Source organism: Typopeltis vanoorti, chromosome 21 (genome assembly GCF_054136105.1).
Source record: "Typopeltis vanoorti isolate ZY-2024b chromosome 21, IOZ_Tvanoo_1.0, whole genome shotgun sequence".
NCBI classification, from domain to species: domain Eukaryota; kingdom Metazoa; phylum Arthropoda; class Arachnida; order Uropygi; family Thelyphonidae; genus Typopeltis; species Typopeltis vanoorti.
This window is the reverse complement of record NC_143569.1, coordinates 57,389,274-57,408,368: the sequence shown is the minus strand read 5'-3', so window position 1 is coordinate 57,408,368 and position 19,095 is coordinate 57,389,274. Positions and strand designations below refer to the sequence as shown.

Sequence of the window (19,095 nt, the reverse complement as noted above, 5' to 3'; positions counted from 1 at the left end):
CACCACTAGTTACCTGTTTTCGCCTCGATTCTGCCCTTCAGAGACAGAATCCCTCTCTGCTTCCCTATTTTCGGGCGATAAACCCCCGAAGAAAGAGCGTCGCGGTTCGATTCTAGTCTGCCACCTGGAACTTTTTCCTATCTCTGGTATGGACGAACGGGTTTTTTCTCCTGGAAATTCGGGTTTTTCGTCCTGTAAACTGAAGAAAATCGATTGCAGAACCCACACTATTTCAGACATTAAAAAAATATTGTTAGGGACCACGAGATGACGGCACTTGTTGAATGGTCTTTTCACTGCAGGCTGCTTAAATCAGTGACAGCTTTGGGCCAGCTTTCTCTAATTGGCTACCAGTGAGGACTGAACTGTCCACTCAGTCTCCAAAAGTTAGATAGGGCTAAAATGGCCTCGCCTACTCCATTTATAAGAGAAAAGGCATTAGCTGATTTTTTTTTTTACAATTACTATTTGTTGGAGTGCAAAGCATCATTTCAAAAGAATGATAACAAACAGCAATATATTGCCCCAGCTTAGCATCGCATGGACTTTCAAAATATGAAATAATGCAAAAAGTAATCCAGCAAAGCATCATTGAAGTTTGAATCATGTGCAGACTAGACCATTATGTTTTGTTTCTTGGGTATTTTCATGAGTCAAGAAAATGCAAGAAGTCCATTAAACCATTCCCACAATACTTTTGTACCTTTCCTTGAACTCATTCACCATATCATTCACAACCACTTCCTATAACCTGTTCACCTCTCTTTCCAAGTTAAAAAAATCTAGTCTTAAGAACCTTGGCTAACCACACTCATACTCGATTTCTGGTGCTGATTCTCTCACCATGTACTGAAAAAATCTTCATTGTGAATAGCATAAACCTCTTTAATAATATGATACGTTTCTATGATGTACCTCCCCCCCTCCCTTTTTTTTTACTATCGATGTTTCTGAACCCACAAATCCACCCAATTTATTCCTGTGGGGAATGTGCTGCCTTAGCCATCCCTGCAAAATTTCACAAACCTCTATTTCAAATTCACAATACAATGACCATGCTTAATCTTATTTCTAGTGAAACACAATTTGTCAAACTCGCCTCATGGAGTTTCCGCACAAAACTATTCTTATCACTGTTTCATACTCGGCTTCTCTTTCCTTGCATTTTCCTCTTCTTTTGCTTCTCTGCGATAATCACATTAACATTAACAGGTGTTTTTCCAACCAGACCCGGCGCTAGGGTCTTTGACGTCCTCATGCAATTTCTATCTAAGGCCCCCTGTAACGATCCGGGAGTGTGGTTCTATTACGATAATAAAAATTTTAATTATTTGAAATTTCTTAAATAAATTTTGACAGAAAAGCCGCAGAACTCCCGGTTCGCTAAATGTAATAAACCGAGAGTGTTGACTAGGCAGGATAATCGTTAAAAACTCGAATATTCAAAAAATTCTCAAAAGTTAAAGCAAATTTTGATTCAGATTTTCATAAAGCCACTTCACTTTAATCGTTGAATATAATGATACAGGGATTATAGCCTTCTCACCGACCTGAATCGCTAACTAAATTAAAAGTAATTTTAATTAAAGTTAAAATTTATTTGAACTAAAGTTTAAAAAATTCTTGCATTTTACAAGTTAGTAATTTCTTAGTAACTTGTAAAATTTTTTTAATAATTTTTTATAAGTAGAACTATCTTTTAAGAAAATAAAAGAAACTCAAATAGATGACAAAATAAGAAAAAAATTCAGAAATAATTAGAACATTTAATATTAATATAAGTTTTAAAAAATAACATCTTTACAGAATAACAGAAAATAAATTAATTTACATAAATATACTTGCATTTTTTTGATTAAAATTTTAGGATTTTTGATTTTATATTCATAAAATTGGAAATAATGGTCTTAACGTCTAATTCTGCACATATATCATTTTCAATAGCTATTAACGCCAAACTAACAAGCCTTTTTTGTGGCATATTTGTTCTTAAGTAGGTTTTAATCAATTTCAACTTGGAAAAGGAACGTTCACCGCTTGCTAAACTAACAGGTAAGTTTAATAGTATTCTTAAAGCAATTGAAAAGTTAGGGAAAGATAAATTATTGGACACAATAAAATTAAGAATATCGAAAGGGCTTTTGAATATTTAAATTATCCATCCGAAAAATATCCCGGAAAGCACATAACTCGTCATATAGTTCTATTTTATTTACGATTTTATTGTCGTAGTCCTTCAAGAGAATTTCTAAATTGTCACAAATTTTTCGTAAATCTTCGTTATTAATTTGTAGTAATCTATACAAGAAACTGAAATTATCATAATGTTTTTATTTGTTCAAAACGTTTTATTAACGAACACATTGCAATCTAGAAGTGTATAAAACATATTCACCCTAAATTTATCTTCTGGCGACTGTGGCGATTCGTCATGAAGCTCGTAGTCAAATTGTCTTCTTTCGTCGGCGAACTTCCGTACCAGTTTTAAATTCTTGCTCTTCACTCAGTTATTTTGCCATTTTTATAACTTCTTTAAAATTTGTATCTGATCGATACTCTTGTAAGAATATTTTTGAAGTTTTCGATAGATTCTAAAGCAAATGTAATGTTCATATTTTGGTCTTGAAGCATTTTACTCACAGAGTTTATTGTATTAAGTAAATCATACCAAGTTATAAGAGAGCAAATAAATATGTACTCCTTTATTTTAGCACATAATGTTTGTGCTTCATGCTGAGTTTCTTTATTAAAATTTTAATTATTTAAAATTTCAAAAAGTGCATCATAAATTTCTCCTGATATCGTAGAGAGCGGATTGCATTAATTTTACTATCCCATCGCGTTTCTGATGGCAGGTTCAATGTTAATTTTTTTACAAACTTTAAAAGGATTGCCCAACGTTTGTAAGAGAATGAGAGAATTGTATATTTCTTGAATAATTGCAAAGAAATTAACTGCATCTGCATTCACTTTGGCTGCATTGTTAAAGATTAAATTCAGAGTATGAGCAGCACATGGCATGTAAAAAGCTCCAGGATTTTTGTTCAAAAGCAAATTTTGGAGCCCATATTTGCCCAATTGTCATACCCTTGACCTCGCATGTCTTCAATGGGAATGTTCCATTTTTCCAGTTGTTCCATTATTGTTGCACATAAAAGACGTCCTGTGGAATCTGATATATCTGCAAAACCTAAAACGTTTTCCCTGATCTTTACAATTCCATTGTCACAGGAAACAAAGCGAATAATAATAGTCATTTGTTCTGTTTTACTTGCATCAGGTGTGCATTCTAAAATTATGGAATATTTAGATTTTAGAATTGATAATAAAATTGTATCCCTAATTGCGTTACTTAAAGTTTCCAATATTTCATATGGACTGTCTTTACTCAAGTGTACTCTATTGTTTCGTTGTAGGGCCCTTTCAACATGATTTTCCATAACGGGATCAAACTTCGCAAACAGTTCGACTAATTTTAAAAAATTGCCCTTATTCCTTTCATATAATTTATTAAGAGCTCCAGTTTGTTTCTAAATATCTGCTTCTTTTGCAGCGTGAAGCTTATGATTTTGTGCACCGGATAATTTTTGTAACATTTTTTTGATTCCATTTCTATTTTATACCCACAAGAAATTATTATACAACACGACACAGAGACGAAATAATAGTCCGCACTGCGCTACTGTCAGTAGCCTACTGAGATGCGTCCCATATGACTGGTTAACTAGCAACAAATGTTTTGTATGAAAATTCGTTTCTGCACATAAAAACTGTTCACCGTTTCACTTTAGATAGACTGCAGTAGACACAAGATTCTGCAGGCAAGCATTTAGTCTGCTCTAACTGCAAAATTGTAAACGGTCAGCTGATCAAAGAGGCAGCAATATACTTTTTTTTATTCAGTGTATATTTATTTTTTATTGATCATTCTAAGAATTTTTTTTGTTTTTATGATAAAAATTTTGTTTCTTAAAAATTAACTTATGAACCGTTCCCTGGTGCCGGCTCTGTCTCCAACCATTCTAAGATTTTATTCTGTGAAGGACTCTACATAAATATACTATACTATCTCCCTCATTGCCAAAGCCATTAAAACATTCCAAATTTTGGTTAACTGAATACAACTCTACTGTTGAAGCTGGACGAATGCTTCAATGCTGATTTGAAAAAAATTCGATTCATATCTCCTTCTATGAAGGACAGCTGTAATTTGCCCTTGACTCTTCAAGGGTAAGAATCTTCAAACTTAAATTATTTGAGAATTTAGCATTAGACCATCTTTCTTATTCTTGCACTCATTCACTCACTCCTTTGGGTGAGTGAATGAGTGAACTCTAACTTGCCTCCCTACCCTAAATGCTTTATTTTCGCTAATTTTGCACATCCACCAAACAAATGATACAGTGGAGAGGTTAGTTCAGATAGATAGAAACAGCATACAGGTTCCATAACTGAATTTAAAAACAAAAAGATGAAATAAATTAAAATCAGAAAATAAGCATATTTCCTAATTTTCATTTATTTCATTCAGTTCTGTTTGAATGAAATGAATGATCGTATGATAAAAGTTTAATGGAGTAAAACAGCATCAGGAAACCAAAATTTAATCCATTCTGGTTATTTCTCTTGAAAGAACAAAATTTATAAACAGATAGAGGGTACCCTTTATGGGGGGTTTCCCCTCTCATCGCCCTTGCAAATTTTTTATGGAAGATTTTGAAAAACAAGCTCTTGACTCAGTCCTTCTCAAACCTTCTATCTGGTTACGATATGTAAATATCTTTTCTATTTGGTCTCAAGGCCCAGACATATTAGATACTCTTCTATGTCAACTCAATAGTCTTCACCTTAGAATCCAATTTACAATGGAAAAGGAAACTAATAATAGCCAGGCCTTTCTAGACACCTCTGTAACCTTCCTACCTAATGGTTGTCATTTTCAACATATAGGAAACCCATTCACACAAGTAGATACATTCACAAACTTTCCCATCACTCCCTTCTCTCTCTCTCTCAACAATATGGTGTCATGAAAACCACACTTTTCTAATGGCTACAGTTCCCACAATATCAAATAATAATCAATCCTTCACCCAATCCATGACTTTCTCTTCAGAAAGATTTTAGTAATGCTATCACCATCCCCTATATGTCCAAGGCACATCAGAAAAAATAGCCAGAATCATAAAGAAATACAATCTTTGCATCACCTTTAAGTCCCACTTAAAACTAGCTACCTTTATCCACTTCACTAAAGCCAAACTTCCTTCTGTTCTAGGTGTATACAGAGTTCTTTGTTCCTGCAAAGGTAGCCTACTATGGACAGACAAGAAGATCAGCTACCATCCAAAGGTAAGAACTTAAAAAATACATATGCAGCCATGAATATGGTAAATCAAGCCTTGCAGACCATGCTTTTGTATACAGCTCTAAGAATTTATTGGAAAAAGACTACCATACTCCATTAACAGTAATTTAGAAGAGAAAGTTGGTTTTTAGAATCTGTTCTTAAAAATCAGCCTAATTTAAATATAGTTCAATGAAACTTCCCAAAATATGGGAAACTAATACTTCAAGATCCTAGTTTATGTCCATAGAGGATATCCCCACCTAGTTAGGAACTCTAGTCTTTCATCCATGTGTTTCAGTTAGTTTTATGCTGCCTTTGTGTGTTATAAGTCTCACTTTATACTCCCTGATAATCTCTATAATTGATATGAAATACTGAAAACATTAAATACCATTTTAATCGTTTCCTAGTGCTGTTTCACTCCATTAAACTTTTATGAGTTATTCCAGCACGTAAGCCTTAACAAGAAATAAATGATCATCGATTTCATTCATTCATTTCTGAAAAGCAAAAAGTTTAAATTTTACTAAAATGTATGATTTACAAAGGAGATTTTTTTACTTTCTGTATTCAAAAAAAGCAAGTTTGAGCAAAACCAAAACTTCAAAGGGAAATGAATTCTCCTCCTGTCTTCTTAATGTCGGCAATTTACTTTCACCAATTCCAGTGGTATAATTTGGAACTTACACTCTCCTCTGTAACAATAATCATGTCTATAGAGAAAAAAGAGGAAGAAAATAAGAGAATGGTATTCAGTGGTACACATCATAGAAGCATAAATGCAAAGTTACAATTCTGAATTCCCACCAAAAAGACTGTCCCTCCCTCAACAACTCCAGTTGAATGATTATTCAACTGGAGCTTGACCATGCATAAATTTATCCAAGAAAAAAAAAAAAATTTGTTTTGAAAATGTTATCCATTTGTGTGTGTTCTTATTTAGAAAATTTATGCACATTTAACATGAGTCAAAGGTAAAAATCCCTCCAAATTGAGGAGAAACATTGCTGGTTTTTTTTTTTTTTTTTTTTTTTTTTTTTTTTTTTTTTTTTTTTTTTTTCACTTAAGAGTCCACTAGCAAATCTGATAACAGGTGAAAAAAGTTCAAACAGTAAAAAAGTTTGGTGTCAATGATCAGTTTAGAAATTTATTTTACAAAAAAAGGGTATTCTACAGCCTCTGAACAATTAGATTTTAAAGCAACATGATTTAAAAAAAGGATTTTTAGTTAATACTGCAGTAACTTAAACATGCCAAATTTTTTTACTAATCAGATACTAAATAAGGACAACACAATACATACAAAAGCACATAAATATTTTCTTCTGCATAACTAATCCAAGCAACTGTATATACATGCACAACGTTACATATCAGTAACACAGCACATCTCAGACAACTATACATTATACACATATCTAGTGTTCAACTAACAAAATTAATCTGTTCCAGCTGCTAATGTATTAAAAAATTTCCCGTTAAGTGTTAAGGGAAAAGTGAAGTACTTAACACTGTTTAGCAATATTACATTTATTATTCTTCTAATATTATATTACAATTGACAAAATTAAACTGTTTAAAAAATTTAAATGGTTTACAGGTTATTCTGAACAGCACAAGTTTAAAAAATGCATAACACAGTTAAATCATACAACAAAATCCAGGCTACCATGCTGACTGAAACTATATTAAAAAAATTCTATGATCTCAATTGTGAATTTACAAGTTAAAAAAGTTCAATGTACATTTTAACTTCTGCATTTTCACTGCTTTATCTTTCGTTTCCCAACTCCCCATTAAAACAATTTATTACTATGTTGTCAATATTTCTATGTTTGGCTTGGGGGTTTTTAAACTGTAAGATGTCTATCACATCTTCTTGGTAAGTATATATAAAGAATAACTTAAAATATTGCAGTACTAAGCTAAACGCAAGAAATTAATCTTGCTCTTAGTTTCCTTAACAGTGAAAACACTAAGCTCCTGTGCTTCTTCCTGAACAACCAAATTTTGATTTATATTTATAATAATTTTATTTGTTCTCTTCTTTAGCGATGGAATTTAATACACTTTAATAGTATTTTTAACGTTTGTGGAAATTTAAGTATTTGAGACGTCACTATGTTTTATCATTTTAAAAGTTCTTAAAATTGTCAGTTTTTATCTTTATTTCTTGGTGTAGTTATCAATCTGATGATACTTTCTTCCTATAAATAATGACGTATATGATAAATACTATGACAATTATCACATCTACACAGATGTGTGAAGCCAGCATTTCCTGAGCTGTCTCCACCACAGACATTACAACATACACATGACCTTCGGATAACCAATACCACCATCTGTAGTGTAGCACAGGAGCAAGATGCATACAAACTGCTACTGCAGAACTGCCTGAAAAAAAAAAAAAAGGTAGGAATATAATCCATGAGATTTTAAAGTATGATAAATATAATGCAAAAAAATATGAAAAATAAAATGTTATACATATGATAGTGACCACTCTTGAAAAAGCCAGTACAGTAATCTCATATATGAAAAGAATGCTTGCTTTTCTGTAAAACACAATTCCATACATGCAAACTTGGGAGATTTTTTTTCCACATGTGAAATGAATATTGTTTTAAAAGATATCACAGAATCCTTTTTTTTTTTTTTAAATGTAATCATCCATAATATCATGGTTAAAAAAAAGTACAAAGACAATTTATGTTAGCATGATTTCTTTTTAAAGAATGTGCACTAAAAGAAATATTGAAAAGGCTGTATTTTATAAGCATTTAATATTATTTATTTTTTTTTTATAAATGGACTGGTTGGCCGAGTGGTCAGCATATCCGCTCTCCAGTCAAATGGCTACAGTTTGAATCCCACCATGGGCATGGATGTTTGCGATTGTCTGTGAAAATACTAGGTGTGGCAGTAGGCGCCATTGGTGTACATGATGCGGTTCACTGTAGTTGGTAAATTGAGTGGTGGAGACAGAGAGCGGTAGATTAGGTGCCCTCCCTTGATGAGTCTTTGAACTCCCTGGAGGTGTCATGTAATAATGATAATAATCCAGAGTAGACAGCGAATGTAAATATTCACTATCTACTCTGGAACCAAGAACTTGTATTGAATAATATCTGGAAATCTCTTACTACATCATTTACTATCTCTCTTACTTAGATTTAGATTCTTGTAGACAGGCTTATACGTTGGTTATGCATTTCTAAATCACTTAGGGAATTGAACAATGTAGATTGGAATATAAATTAAATTAAACTTTAATAAATATTTCCGATATTTCGGCATCACGTTGCCATTTTCAAAAGGAATTTACAAAAGGTACGTGCATGCAGGCACTACAACACAGTAACTAAGAATGAAGATATGAAGCTATCATTCATTCTCCTAGAAGTCCTGATGGTGCCCTCTAGCAGGCTAAGTAGGTGTTCTTGGCCATTGGGCTGAAGGTCTGCTGATGTATGCCTCCCAAATTTGGGGCAGTCACATACAACCAAATTTTTTGAGGTTAGGAGAGTTTCTTAGGGCTGAGGCTGATTCCATAAATAGTCTTTCGAATTTATATTTGCTACGGTGTATTACTGTAGCTTTCTTCAACCGTATTCTGTGGCGTGTATCCAGAGCATGGTCTGCAAGACCAGAATGGCTGTACTTGTGAAACATCGGAATATCGATGTTTTTGAATCGAAATTTCTGAAATATTGAAAATATTTATTAAAGTTTAATTTAATTTATATTCTAATCTACGTTGTTCAATTCCCTAAGTGATTTAGAAATACTTAGATTTAGTAAGGGAGATAGTAAATAATAAAAAACTTAGATCATTTAACAATGATCATTTCCCAACAAAAAGAAGAATCTTCATTTTTAATTTCTCATACTTACATACCCTACTATGAGAATAGTAGGGTATGTAAGTTCTGTTTGCTACAAACTTGGTATTACTAGGTCTACCTACTCACTGATGAGACCTCAATAAAGGTTGAAACCAGTCTGGGTAGTGACCTTCTCTCATAATGTAGAACAGTAATACAGCTCCTAGGAGCTGGGTTTCGCATTATGGGTAAATACCAAGAATAGTGATCGGAACTTATTCCACCCTTACTATGAGTTGCCTCAGTGTAGCACTACCAAATGGGTCAGATGTTGCACTATCCAGGTATTTGCTTATGCTTGGACTCGCCGAACTTTATATAGTTTCTATATTCAACATGAAACTCTTCGAGTTTCTGATTCGGCTATGAAACAATATGGGATGCAATATCCCTTAACTTAAATAAGAATCTTCATTCTTCACTGTGGGATGGTTGATGCATGCTACATGAATTTGCATACTGATTATTTTTCACCTCCAGGGAGTCCAAGGACTCATCGAGGGAGGGCACCTACTCTACAACCTTTTCTCCAAAATTCAGTCTCCAAATGACTGCAACTACTCCAACACCATCTACCGCTGACCACTACTGGTATTTCCGCAGACAATCAAACATCCATGCCCAACACAGGATTCGAACCCGCAGCCTTTTGCTGTGGGTTCAAATCCTAATACTTATTAGGATTAATTTATTAATTTTCATTGTAGCGATTTTTTTCATTAATGAACAACTTTCATTTGAGGCCATTTGGTGTGAGATTGTGGCTAGCAGAACTAAATATACAATTGGGTGCTGCTATAGACCAGGTGATGGAAAAGATGGTGGTGACAGTATGCACAAGCAAATAGAAGAAATGGGTGGAAGGAGGGTGATTATTATGGGAGATTTCAACTATGGTCGCATTGATTGGAGTGAGGAGAGGACACACGGGAGGAAGGAACTGGATTTTATGCGGTTATTAAGGGATAACTATCTGCGACAGCATGTAATGAAAAATACTAGGGGTCAGAGAGTGCTTGACCTAGTAATTACATCTGAGGATTTGGCTGTAACAAATATGACCACATTGCCACCAATCGGTGAGAGTGATCATAGGGTCTTAACTTGGGAGGTGGCTAAAGGTGTAGAATTTTCAATTAAGACAGGGTACATGTGGAATTATCGGGCTGGAAAGTATGACAAGCTTAGGAGTTTGATTGGTTCAGTGCCATGGCATGTACAACTGCAAGGACTAGAAGTTGATAGTGCATGGGAGGTAGTTAAGAAGTGCTTGCATGAAGCAATGGCTGACTGTATACCTAGAGTCCGAATAATAAATCAAGTAGGGGTTAAATGGATGAATAACACCATTAAGCTTGAGTTGCAAAAAAAGAAACAACTATGGAGGGAATTTAAGGAGAATGGTGACCGGCAGGCACATGAACGGTATAAAGCGCAGGCCAGAAGGGTGACGAGTGTGGTAAGAAAAGCAAAAAAGGATTACGAAAGAACTATGGCCATGCAGGCTAAAGAGAATCCTAAACAGTTTTTTAGATATGTAGCAAGTAAAAGGAAAAATGTACATGGCAGATTGATTTTAAAGAATGCCGATGGTAGGGAGGTAACTGAATCAGTTGAGATAGTTGAGTTACTGAGTGAGCACTTTGCAAAAGTATATCATCCAGGTGGTGACATTGCAGAAACGAATAAACCAGTAGATTATATGGGAATTGTGGTTAATGAAGTGGAGGTGAGTAGTCTATTGCATAACCTCAATGTCAACACATCTGTGGGATTGGATGGTATACCAGCTCGTGTTGTACGAGAAGCAGCTAAAGAATTGTCAGTACCCTTGACCATTTTGTTTAATTTGAGTCTCGGGTCTGGGTTAGTCCCAAGTGGGTGGAAAGAGGGGAAAATAGTTCCACTGCATAAAGGTGGTTCCAAGACTGCTGTTGTAAATTACCGACCGATTAGCATATCAGGAATCATTGTCAAGGTCTTAGAGAAATTAGTCAAGAAAAGAATACAGGATTGGATAGATGAAAATAGGATATTGTATGGGGGACAACATGGTTTTGTGAAGGGTAGATCATGCCTCAGTAACTTGCTCACGTTTTATAATACAGTGACGGCTGAACTGGATAGGGGTAATGGGTTTACAGTGATACTACTGGACCTTGCCAAGGCCTTTGATAGGATACCACATGGAACCCTAATCAGTAAACTGGAGCAGATGGGTATAGATATAGGGTTGGTGAGATGGATAAGAGGGTGGTTGAAGGAGAGATATCAAAGAGTGGTTTATTCAGGAGTGGAGTCTAAAAGACGTCTTGTGACTAGTGGAGTACCACAGGGCTCTGTTCTTGGACCACTGCTTTTCAATTTGTTCATCAATGATATTGGAAAGGATCTGAGAGGAAGTGTTCACTTGTTTGCTGATGATGCAAAGTTGGGTAGAGCAATTGTGAGTGCACAAGATGTCAAAATTTTACAGGATGATTTGGATAGTTTGGAGGACTGGGCTAGGAAAAATGGATGTCAATTTAATGTGGCAAAGTGTAAGGTTATGCACTTTGGGGTGAAAAGAATAGCAGCAGTATATCGCATTGGTGGAATCATACTCCAGGAGATTGATGAGGCCAGAGATTTGGGAGTGTTGGTGGATAGGGAGTTGAAGTTTAGGGGGCACATTGCAAAAGTAACTAAAACAGCTCACCAAATCACTTGGCTTCTGAAAAATACTTTAACATGCAGAAACGAACAAGTTGTTGTTCCTCTGTATCGAGCCTCGATAAGACCCCATCTGGACTTCTGTGCCCAGCTATGGGCACCAGGGTTTCTTCGTGATGGGGAGGAAGTGGAGAGGGTCCAGAGACAAGTGACCAAGATGATAGCAGATCTGTGGAATGAACCTTATGAGAATAGGTTGAAGATTTGTGGGTTGCAGAAATTGGACGATAGGCGAAGGAGGGGTGATATGATTGAGACATTCAAATTACTGAAGGGTTTTTATAAGATTGATCCAGAAGATATTTTTGAAAATATGACTGGTGGTGGGAGGACTAGGGGCCATGCATGGAAGCTGGGCAAGAGCGTGGTTGACAAGGGTGTTAGAACTAGGTTCTTTACTTGGAGAGTGGTAAATGAGTGGAATAAGCTTCCAGAGTCTGTTGTGGGTGCTACGACCGTGAATGAGTTCAAGGCAAGGTATGATAGATACTGTGTGAATGTTGAATAGTTGTTCTTGACATGATGTTAGGGCCTCCCTCGATGAGTCTGTCGACTCCTTGGAGTTTCCCGGAACAATAATAATAATAATAATAATAACAACTCTGCAGTTACCTATTTTGTGTGCTTTTTATGTCCTTTTTATAAACTGAAGAAGCTACTAGTTAGGTATGAGCAAATCTACTGAAAAAGTTTTTAATTTATGACTAGTAAAAAAAATTGTTTTTTTTCCTCAGTCACTGCATATCACTAATATACAGACAAGCATACTTACAGGAAAACTCATGATGCAACAGTAAGCAAAATTACAGGAAACCAAATGTCAACAAACATTTCTTGTTATGTGCATTTATATTGGAACAAAAAATATTTTTTGTGTTAATCAACATGAAAATACTGATTACAGTTATCTTTGCATATGTGTGATGAAACGTGTTTTAGGAAACAGAATGCAAACTTATTTCATGTTAACTCTGTTCATAGTATATGATTGTGTGTTAAAGATTTAATAGAATACTATAAAACAATTTCTCAATCAATCTTGAAACAATTAGAAATTATTCCTGCAAAAAATCTTAAATCATAATGTAAAAGCAATGAAAACACTTTTCAAGGTCATTTCTTATGAAAATATAACACTGTATGTCATAAAGTAAATTATAAACTGAGATAAAAAATGAGCTGAATGATATAATCACGTAATCACAAGAAAGATATTTAACCAAATATTTCGGTCTGGAAATAGCAGACCATCATCAGTGGTATTACAAGAACAGTTTAAAAAATACAAGCTAGAATACTAACAATAGATCGTTAAAATTAGAGCACGCCGCGTGATGTTATATCACTAAGTATGAAACGAAATATTTTGAAGTAGAAATTTTAATTTCTAATTTTAACGATCTATTGTTAGTATTCTAGCTTGTATTTTTTAAACTGTTCTTGTAATACCACTGACGATGGTCTGCTATTTCCAGACCGAAATATTTGGTTAAATAAATATCTTTCTTGTGATTACGTGATTATATCATTCAGTCTTATGTTGCAAGTATCCTTGAAACAACAAAAAATGAGCTGATTTTTCTTAAAAAGTTTAACAGTTTATTATCATTGCCATCACGTATACAAGATATTTATACAATACAATTCAAGTGTTGTACACTTCAATGTACAGTATTATACAATACAGTTCAAGTATTGCTATCATTTTCTGTTGGTAATTATTTTGGGCTATTTATTTTGTTCAGGTAATAATGTTTTATATATACAAATAGAGTAAAAATACATTTCGGATAGTTTTCGTAGTTTATAAGTTACTGGTTTTAGTGATAAAGTAATTTAGTTTGTGTATTTATGTGTAACTAAGGGCAATACTGGTTACTAGAGAATTAAATTAGTTTGAAACAGTTACTGCAAGTCCAGTGACCGTATCTATGAGGGCTCACCGTACACAGTTTGATTTCATGTACATGTTAATATATTAGTCACCTAAGTGAATGAACTAGTTAGTATATTGATACCTTAATTGGATACGATATGCGAGTTATAATGATCCATTATACTATACGTTTAAAGTAATTGTCAACATTGTCTAGTCCCATAAGGTAGTCTCTCAATCTTTTTCTGAATGCATAAGCTGAGGTTATACGTTTGATTTCATTTGGAAGTTTATTGTAGCTGCTTGTCGCTAGGTATTTGAAGGATTTATGAAAAATTTCTTTGTTTGCCTTGGGTACCACCAGCATGTTCCGGCTGCAGCGTAATCCATAGTCTACATTATATACTAAGAAACTTTCAGCATTCCTTTTTACATATAATAGACAACCATAGAGATATAGTTTCTGTAATGGTAGAATATTACGCATGACAAACAGATCGTTGGTTGAATGTGTGAAAGTCAGTAGTGGTTATGGCTCTAATTATTTTGTTTTGTATTCTTATTAATGGAAGCAGATTGTTGTAATAATCTCCACCCCAACAGGTGATGCCATATTGCAGTGAGGAATTTACCCAGGAATAGTATATGAAAACTTAAGAATACCGAATTTACAAATTTTTTTAACATAATATATTCTATTATGAACCTAAACTTATTTGTTAAGAAACTGGTATAGGAGTTCCACTTCATATTGCTATCAATGTGGAGGCTCAAATACTTGACTGATTTTTTTTTTTTTTTTTTTTATTTTACGCTACAGTTACAATTTAGGATGTACTACATTTCCTTTCAAGCCATTTTATGGTTGTATCATCGTCTAGCTTATCTGTCAACGTGAAGTACATATATCTTGTTTAATCAGTATTAATGTCCATTATTATCATCATTATTACGTGACACCTCCAGGGAGTCCAAGGACTCATCGTGAGAGGGCACACACACACACACACACACGCACTACTCTACTTCACTAAATACATCTAATCCTCTTCACTCAATTCTCCCACTACAACACTATTACCATCAACACCATCTATTACCCACCACCAACAACAGTAATTTTTGTCTGTAAATTGTGCGTGTTCTGAAGGCCGATTTGTCTGTACGCTATTATTGCTAAACCATTTACTTAGTTTTAACATATCACCATTAATCCAATTTTTTAGATCTTCAAGGGTTGTTTCAGTGTATATTAATGTCATGTTGTCGGTAAAGGATTATATCCCCCACTAGTATGACATTGTTGTGTTTTAAGGTTTTTAGGACATTATTTAGCTCTAATAGAAAGATATCAACTGGGCCATCGTGTGCACGGTATATATCATTTTGCTAAAAAGTTTGTATTTTCATAAATCATTAACATATATTAAAAATAGGATGGGTCCTAGTACAGACCTTTGCAGGACTCCATATTTTATTATTTTTGTTGCACTATTGAATGTGCCGTAGCTGGTATATTGTTTTCTATTATTCAGATAGGATCTGAACCAGTCATTAGTAATTCCTCTGAAGCCGTATTTGGACATTTTCAGAAGCAATAGGTCATGATGAACACAATCAAACGCCTTAGATATATCAAGAAAAACAGCTACTGTGTGCATTCCTTTATTTATTCCACTACGGACCATTTTGTGAAACTCCAATAGCGCTTTTTCAGTATTATTCAGATCTAAACCCATACTGATTAATTGCATAAAAGGATATGGTATTTAAATAGCTATTGCATTTTTTATTAGAATTTCAAAAACCTTTGCAATTGTGGATAGTATAGATATTGGTCTGCAATTTTTTATTTCATTTTTGGTCTGCAGTTTTTACACTTAAAGACTGCTTCAGTTGTACCGCATTCAAAGGATTTATTAATGATATTTGTAAAGAACTGTAATTTGTATTTAATGATAATGTTTAGTTTTTTGGCATTTATATTGTCACTTCCCATTTTTTTCCCTTTTTTTTTAATCCAATTACTACACTCTTTACCTCATCTTCGTTTACTGCATATAGATACATGGAATTCTTAATCCATGGAAGGCGACTCACATGCTTTGTCCTTTCTGCATGGTCAAAAACACTACTACCATAGTTTGTAAAGTGGTTGTTCATTTTGTTAAGTACATCAGTGATGTCATTGCCCTCTGGAAATTCGCATGTTTTGTGCTTTGTATTACCTATTATCATATTAACCAACCCCCATTGTTTACTTTTATCATTATTACAAGAAAGAAATTTCGAAAGAATAAAATGTTCTTTTGCCTGCTTCATTTTTTCCTTTAGGTGTTTAGCGAAATTTTTGTAGTCTTGTTCAAACATTAAATCGTAGGGATTTTTCCTATGCTTATGATAGAGCTTCTCTTTTGTCCATATATTTTTTAGTTCATCTGTTAACCAGTGTATGTGAACATCCGTTTTTGTAGTAACTCTTTTGCAATATTGTGATTTTCTGTCTGCTGCATATTTAATCATTTTGATAAATTTGGGATTTAGCCAACCAAATTGTATTCTCATTGGCTTAAACCAAAATACAAAATGATGGTAGAACATGACAAAATTTCATGCCGGCTGGGGTGTTGACTGGTTAAACAAGGCCCCCGTTGCTTTCGCCAGGGAACCAAGGTGAACAGTGAAAAGTCAGCTACTGGAACAAATCTGAAAACACACCCCAAATCAACATCATCAGAGTTAAAGATCAGTACTATCAACATAAGAAGCCTGAATGGCAAAGAAATGGAGCTAGCTGAGGAATTGCATAAATACCAGATCGACATAATAGGGGTGACTTGAACAAAAAAGACAAAAACTGGTGAGATCTTTCTGAGCAATAAATACAAAATGTTATATTCAGGCAATGACAATCAAGGAAAAGAAGGAGTAGCCATAGTATTCAACACTACATATGAGGCTAATCTTCATGAATGGCAGGCAGTCTCAAGTAGAGTGATGTGGGCAAATATCAGAATGGGGAACAGGACAATGAGACTTATTTGTGCCTATGGTTCCACAGAAGGTTCTACTAAGATAGAAGTGGAGGAATTTTTTCATGCTTTAGAGAAAGCAACTGACACAATGACAAAGGAAAAGTTGGTCCTTGTTGGGGATCTAAATAGCAGAGTGGGAAATGATTGTCAGACAAACAAAAATATTTTGGGAAAATTTGGAGAAAAGAGCAAAGCTAATAATAATGGCAAATACCTGTTGGATTTTTGCTCAGGACATGGACTGGTTATTACTAACACCATGTTCCAACATAAAAATGTGCACAAATTCACATGGAGAGAAGAGGTAAGAAATAAGAAAAGTCTCATTGCCTATGTTATTGTTGATAGTGATATTTTCTCCCTGGTGCAGGACACCAGTGTACAGAGGTTTTGAAATTGGAAGTGATCACTATTTAGTCTTGACTTGAACTGTAGACTAAAATACACAGGTGGACACAGGAAGTTAAAGAGACAATGAAGGAAAAGAAGAAAGCATGTAAGTTCCTGGCAAATAAGTCAGCTTGCTCTTAAAGAATAGAGAGACAAATGTAAGAAAGCTAAATACTGTATAAAACTATCTAAACAAAAGTCATGGGAGGACTTTGGCAAGAACATAGAAAATAAATATCAAGAAGGTGGTAAGATATTCTGGAGGTTGTTGAAGAAGCTTCGAAATGGAGGAAAGAGTGTTGTAAAAGGGGTTTGAGATGAAAAAGGTGACATGAAAACGGGAGAAAAAATATCCTTGAAATATGGAGTAATTACTTCGAAAAATTGCTAAATGAAACAAGCAGTGATAGCACAGTGGTCAAAAATACTCAACAGGCATACAGTCAGGAATACATATCCATACTTGAAGTAGAAAACCATCAAAGGCCTGAAATGTGGAAAGGCAGCAGAAGTAGATGATATTCGGCCAGAAATGTTGAAGTATGGTGGTATTAAAGTCTTACAGTGGCTGCACTGCATAGTTCAGAAAGCCTGGACAGAGGGACGAATTTTCGATGATTGGAGTAGAGCTATCATAGTACCCATACATAAAAAAAGGAAATAAAACTGAATGTGAGAATTAAAGATGCATTTCATTACCGAGTGCTCCTGGTAAAATATATGTAAGTATACTTGAGAAACAGTTGAGAAGAATTGTGGAAGAAAAGCATGGTGAAGAACAAGCTGGATTCAGGCCAAATAGAGGCTGTCAGGATCAGATCTTCACTTTATGACAAAAAGTTGAGAAAGCATGGGAATATAACAAAGATCTATACTAAGTTTTGTCGATCTAGAAAAGGCATATGACAAGTTGCCAAGAGTATTCAAAACGCTACAGTTATATGGTGTCAATGGAGCATTATATCAAGCAATACTTAGTCTTTATTTGAGTTGGAAGTCAGCAGTTAGAACTGAAGGAAGTACAGTTGACTTACAACTCAAATAAAGACTAAGTATTGCTTGATATAATGCCCCATTGACACCATATAACTGTAGCGTTTGGAATAACTTCTCTCTTGGCACCTTGTCAATGGGGTATTATATCAAGCAATACTTAGTCTTTATTTGAGTTGTAAGTCAGCAGTTAGAATTGAAGGAAGTACAGGAAGATGGTTTAATATTAAATCTGGTGTGAGACAAGGATGTACATTATCTCCTTTGTTATTCATTATCTATATGGATCAGGTTATGAAGGAAAGTGGTATTAAACATGATATCAAAATTGGAGATGTTTAATGTCAACTCTTTGCTTTATGCAGACGATGTTATACTTCTAAATAAATCCGCTACAAGTCTGCAAGATTCCCTGACTAAATTGAATAACTGTTGTAATAGATATGGTATGAAGGTCAACAATAAAAATAGAAAAAAAAAATGAAAATAGGCAGAATCGTTGAAAATGTCAACTTGAACAGAGAACTTGTGGAACAAGTAAAACATTTCTGCTACTTAGGCACGATTTTTAGTGAAGATGGTAGATTAAATATGGAAATAGACAACAAAATCAGCAAAGCTGGTATGGTGGGAAGTCAATGGAATAAATTCATATGGAATAAGAGAGAAATTAGTCGGAACACTAAATTAGCTGTATACAAGACATTGTTCAAACCGATTTTAACTTGTGGATCTGAGAGCTGTGGCAGAAGTAAAACACTTGACAAAAAACTAGAGACTGCAGATATGAGAGTCCTTAGAAAGATTAGAGGCATGAACAGATGGCATCAATGGCAATATCATATTAAAAAC

The 19,095-nt window shown here is 34.3% G+C and overlaps 1 protein-coding gene across 3 annotated transcripts in view; it reads right to left on the bottom strand.

The window, feature by feature from the left end:
- Positions 1-6,470: 6,470 nt before the first annotated feature.
- Positions 6,471-19,095, bottom strand: part of LOC150094872 (cAMP-dependent protein kinase regulatory subunit-like) — a 233,463-nt gene continuing 220,838 nt past the window's right edge. For all 3 annotated transcript variants that reach the window (XM_090411482.1, XM_090411483.1, XM_090411481.1), the window contains exon 11: positions 6,471-7,747. The gene's annotated coding sequence lies outside the window, so the exon portion shown is untranslated. The remainder of the gene's footprint in view (positions 7,748-19,095) is intronic.